Source organism: Castor canadensis, chromosome 2, assembly GCF_047511655.1.
Source record: "Castor canadensis chromosome 2, mCasCan1.hap1v2, whole genome shotgun sequence".
NCBI classification, from domain to species: domain Eukaryota; kingdom Metazoa; phylum Chordata; class Mammalia; order Rodentia; family Castoridae; genus Castor; species Castor canadensis.
Window position 1 is genome coordinate 79,183,928 of NC_133387.1, and position 5,142 is coordinate 79,189,069.

Consider the following 5,142-nt stretch of genomic DNA (forward strand, 5'->3'; position numbering starts at 1 on the left):
CTTTACAATCATACTATGGCATACGTCCCTATAATAAATTATAATGCTCCTGGCTTACAAATGAGAAGACTGAGCTTTGGTGATGCACCTTATACTTTCGCTTTATGTGCTGTTTGCTAATACTAACAATTTAATTTGAAGAGAAATGAGGTAGAATTATAAATATGAAAATATCTTTCCATTGCCTGAACAGCATCCAACAACTTTTCCTTGTCAACTGAGATTATTCAGGTAGTGTCTGCAGTTCCTTATTCTCAGACTTTTGCTTCTTATCCTAAAACAGGAAGTTAATCACCATTGGTCTACACCAATGTAACTATCCACTTCTCTTTGGTCAGTTATTGGTTTGGAACTGGTCGTGTGACTTAAGAAATAAGGAGATAAGATATAAGAAATCCACTATACTGGATCTCTAGATGAGCTTTTCCTTTCTCAATATGAAGGAACAAATATGGCCAACATAGACCTTTGCTATTTTTCCATTATTCTTGGCTGGGATTGGGCATAATGCTTGCTGTTGTATCAGAAATGACAGTTATGAGAATGAAAACCAATATATGAATCATGGCAATGTCCAACTGATAAATAAAGAGCCTGTATCCCTGACACAATTGTTGAGCATTTGCATCAGCTCTAAGTAATTGGTCACTGGCACTCATGCATTCATGCTATGAGGCTGGGGGTGGGGGCATAACTGTTTAAGCTATGGCAGATATGATTTCATGAATTTACAGCAGAATATATTGCTGACAGATCTCAAAACATGACCCACAAAATATGCAATTACCAGGCAATCTTTGTTGATATTTTCATCACACTAAAAATCATGAACTGCCAAACCACCTTTGCTGATTCTTTGTCATCTAGCCTGTGGATTCAGAGGAAAGAAAGTCCAAAACAATGGCTTCTAGCAACCCAGCAGTATCTGTTTCAGTAAAAAAAAATCTTGTAGACTTTAGGATAGCAGGTGAATTTAAGATTTTATGATACACTTTAGAGCAATAAATACCTAGAATTTTGAAATGAGTCCACGGTAATGTTGGCAGAAATGACTGTGAGTAATCAGAAAAAGGACTTTGAGTGGTAGAATTCTGTAAGCATAAAACTTACTGAAGTGCCGTCCCGTACTGATTATAAATTGTTAGTGTTAGATTTATGGGAGTATTCACTGCTTCATCGCAAACTATTTTTAAATTTATTTCTAATGTGTCATCTAATTTGTGTGAATCCCTTTGCTCTCTAGGATTTACTTTATTAATCTGTAATATCTTCCCACAGTGATTATAATAAGTCAAGGAAATAACAATTTGGGGTTAGAGACTTCTCTGAATTTAAAAAAAGTTAAGAAAGTAAAACAATTCTGAGAGATATTTATGACTCCTAAAAAGCTTCTGGTATTTCACTGAATTTCAAAGTTCTTGGAAATAAGAATAAAGTACATTTCTAGATGTTTGTCTTTTTGAAAGAGCCTTCTTATTTGATTTGATATACTTTGGTGTAAAAGCTTTTGGTTTATATAAAATAATCCCACAATAAAAATGTTAATATAATGCTTAAAGCTCCTAAAACATTGTTGATGTTTCTGACCTTGGAGAAGACACTATTGTGTAAATACAAGCAAAGTGCATTCACTAAACTCGGTATGTTTATTTTATCATTTGTATCTAGAGAAATGTAATTATTTAAGTGGGTATAGTTTAATGTTTTGGCTTCCCTCAAATTACAGTATGAAAAGGAATTTAATATATACTTTTCCTCAGAAGTACATGAAAGACTAATAGGAAATGTTTAAAAGCATATTCCAGAGAAGTCGTTTCTACTAACATGTAAACTATCTCAATGACATCTGATTAAGAAACAATTATATAAATACATTACTTCATTCATGCTCTTTTGGAGTATGTGTGGATTTTCCTTTCTCTACATTTCCATATGTTTTTTAATCAGATCAACATGCCAGAGTCATGTGAAAACCAAATTACCTGTTGGGAATACTGGGAATCAGTAGTCTATTAAACCTCATGTTATGTGGTAATTAATACCTGGGTAAATTGGAAGTGGGAACTTCTGGCTATAATTAGACACACAACTTCAGAGAATGGATTATTGAAATAGAATATGCAATTTTCAGATATGTGAGCACACACACACATTTTCTTCTTTCAGTAGCCACTAAGTGAAATTGTATGTAATTAAAATTATATCTGGTCCAATCTTTGCTTCTGTAAATTCCAGCAGTAATAGAAAATGTATAAATAAGGAATAATTGACTTTATTTCAACCCTAATATTCTCTATAATTTTGAAATGGTCAAAACCAGGGTAGCTAACTACTTCCTAGCAATTGAAAGTCAATACCCTGAAAGAAAAAGTAAGTCTATGAATAAAATGTAGTTGCTAAGAGATTAGCTTCATCATTCATTATTGTGTTATGAACCAGGTATGTTTTCCTATTTGTGGAATAATCACTTCAGATGAATTTAAACTACATAGACTATCCAACACTTTGGTAAAGATGGAAAATACCTATCAATGTTTACTAGTATATCTCCTTTATGAAGCTGTCTTAAATACTGCTCAGCTGCTTTCAAATACTTTCAATTAGTGAACATTTCTTACTAAAGATAAATTGTGTCATCATTCAGGGAAAATTATTCCAGATTTGAGGTCATTATCCTCACCTTCCCATTTATGATGATTCAAGTAACAAATTAGTGTTATTGCTAATTGTAATTTTTACTTATTCCTATCTAAAGGAAGCTAAAACACCTGTCTTTTCCTTCATTCATTTGATCAACACATATTTAATGAGTCCCTATTATGTGCTGGATATTGCATCTTCAATGAATTAAACAAGGACTCTGTCCTAGAAAAAACCTTATACTCTAGTCTGCAAACTCTCATAAGCCAACACATTAAATAATAAGTTATCTGATGGCACATGCTATGAGAAAAATAAAAAATACTGTGGGATACAGGTAATTGAGAGTGAACATAGAGTATGAAAATTGCAATTTTCAATGGAATGATCAGAGTAGACATTATTTCTTGTGGCATGAATACTCCACTGTGGTGAATATCAAGCCAACAAAGGTTTGAAAAATAACTTGAAAAATTCCTGAATATTTAATAATTATCTCACATTGGTAAAAGCACAAAACTTAGGCAAAGAGCCCTGGAGTGGTAGCTCACAACTGTAATACTAGTTGTTCCAGAGGTGGAAATCAGGAGGATCGAGATTGGAGGCCTACCCTAGCAAAAAGTTAGTGAGACCTCATCTCAATAAATGCTGGCTGTAATCTCCTTAATGAACATTGACGCAAAAATCCTCAACAAAATAATGGCAAACCGAATTCAACAACACATCAAAAAGATTATTCACCACGACAAAGTAGGCTTCATCCCAGGGATGCAGGGGTGGTTCAACATATGAAAATCAATAAACATAATAAACCACATTAACAGAAGCAAAGACAAAAAACACTTGATCATCTCAATAGATGCAGAAAAAGCCTTTGATAAGATCCAACATCATTTCATGATAAAAGCTCTAAGAAAACTAGGAATAGAAGGAAAGTACCTCAACATTATAAAAGCTATATATGACAAACCTACAGCCAGCATTATACTTAATGGTGAAAAACTGAAACCATTCCCTCTAAAATCAGGAACCAGACAAGGATACCCACTATCTCCACTCCTATTCAACATAGTACTGGAATTCCTAGCCAGAGCAATTAGGCAAGAAGAAGGAATAAAAGGAATACAAATAGGTAAAGAAACTGTCAAAATATCCCTATTTGCAGATGATATGATCCTATACCTTAAAGACCCAAAAAACTCTACTCAGAAGCTTCTAGACATCATCAATAGCTATAGCAAGGTAGCAGGATATAAAATCAACATAGAAAAATCATTAGCATTTCTATACACTAACAATGAGCAAACTGAAAAAGAATGTAAGAAAACAATTCCATTTACAACAGCCTCAAAAAAATTCAAATACCTAGGTGTAAACCTAACAAAAGATGTGAAAGACCTCTACAAGGAAAACTATACACTTCTGAAGAAAGAGATTGAGGAAGACTCTAGAAAGTGGAGAGATCTCCCATGCTCATGGATTGGTACAATCAACATAGTAAAAATGTCTATACTCCCAAAAGTAATCTACATGTTTAATGCAATTCCCATCAAAATTCCAATGACACTCATTAAAGAGATTGAAAAATCTACTGTTAAATTTATATGGAAACACAAGAGGCCACGAATAGCCAAGGCAATACTCAGTCAAAAGAACAATGTTGGAGGTATCACAATACCTGACTTCAAACTATATTACAAAGCAATAACAATAAAAACAGCATGGTACTGGCACAGAAACAGACATGAAGACCAGTGGAACAGAATAGAGGACCCAGATATGAAGCCACACAACTATAACCAGCTTGTCTTTGACAAAGGAGCTAAAAATATACGATGGAGAAATAGCAGCCTCTTCAACAAAAACTGCTGGGAAAACTGGTTAGCAGTCTGAAAAAAACTGAAACTAGATCCATGTATATCACCCTATACCAAGATTAACTCAAAATGGATCAAGGATCTTAATATCAGACCACAAACTCTAAAGTTGATACAGGAAAGAGTAGGAAATACTCTGGAGTTAGTAGGTATAGGTAAGAACTTTCTCAAGGAAACCCCAGCAGCACAGCAACTAAGAGATAGCATAGATAAATGGGACCTCATAAAACTAAAAAGCTTCTGTTCATCAAAAGAAATGGCCTCTAAACTGAAGAGAACACCCACAGAGTGGGAGAAAATATTTGCCAACTATACATCAGACAAAGGACTGATAACCAGAATATATAGGGAACTTAAAAAAGTAAATTCTCCCAAAACTAATGAACCAATAAAGAAATGGGCAAGTGAACTAAACAGAACTTTCCCAAAAGAAGAAATTCAAATGGCCAAAAAACACATGAAAAAATGCTCACCATCTCTAGCAATAAAGGAAATGCAAATTAAAACCACACTAAGATTCCACCTCACCCCTGTTAGAATAGCCATCATCAGCAACACCACCAACGACAGATGTTGGCGAGGATGCGGGGAAAAAGGAACCCTCTTACACTGCTGGTGGGAATGT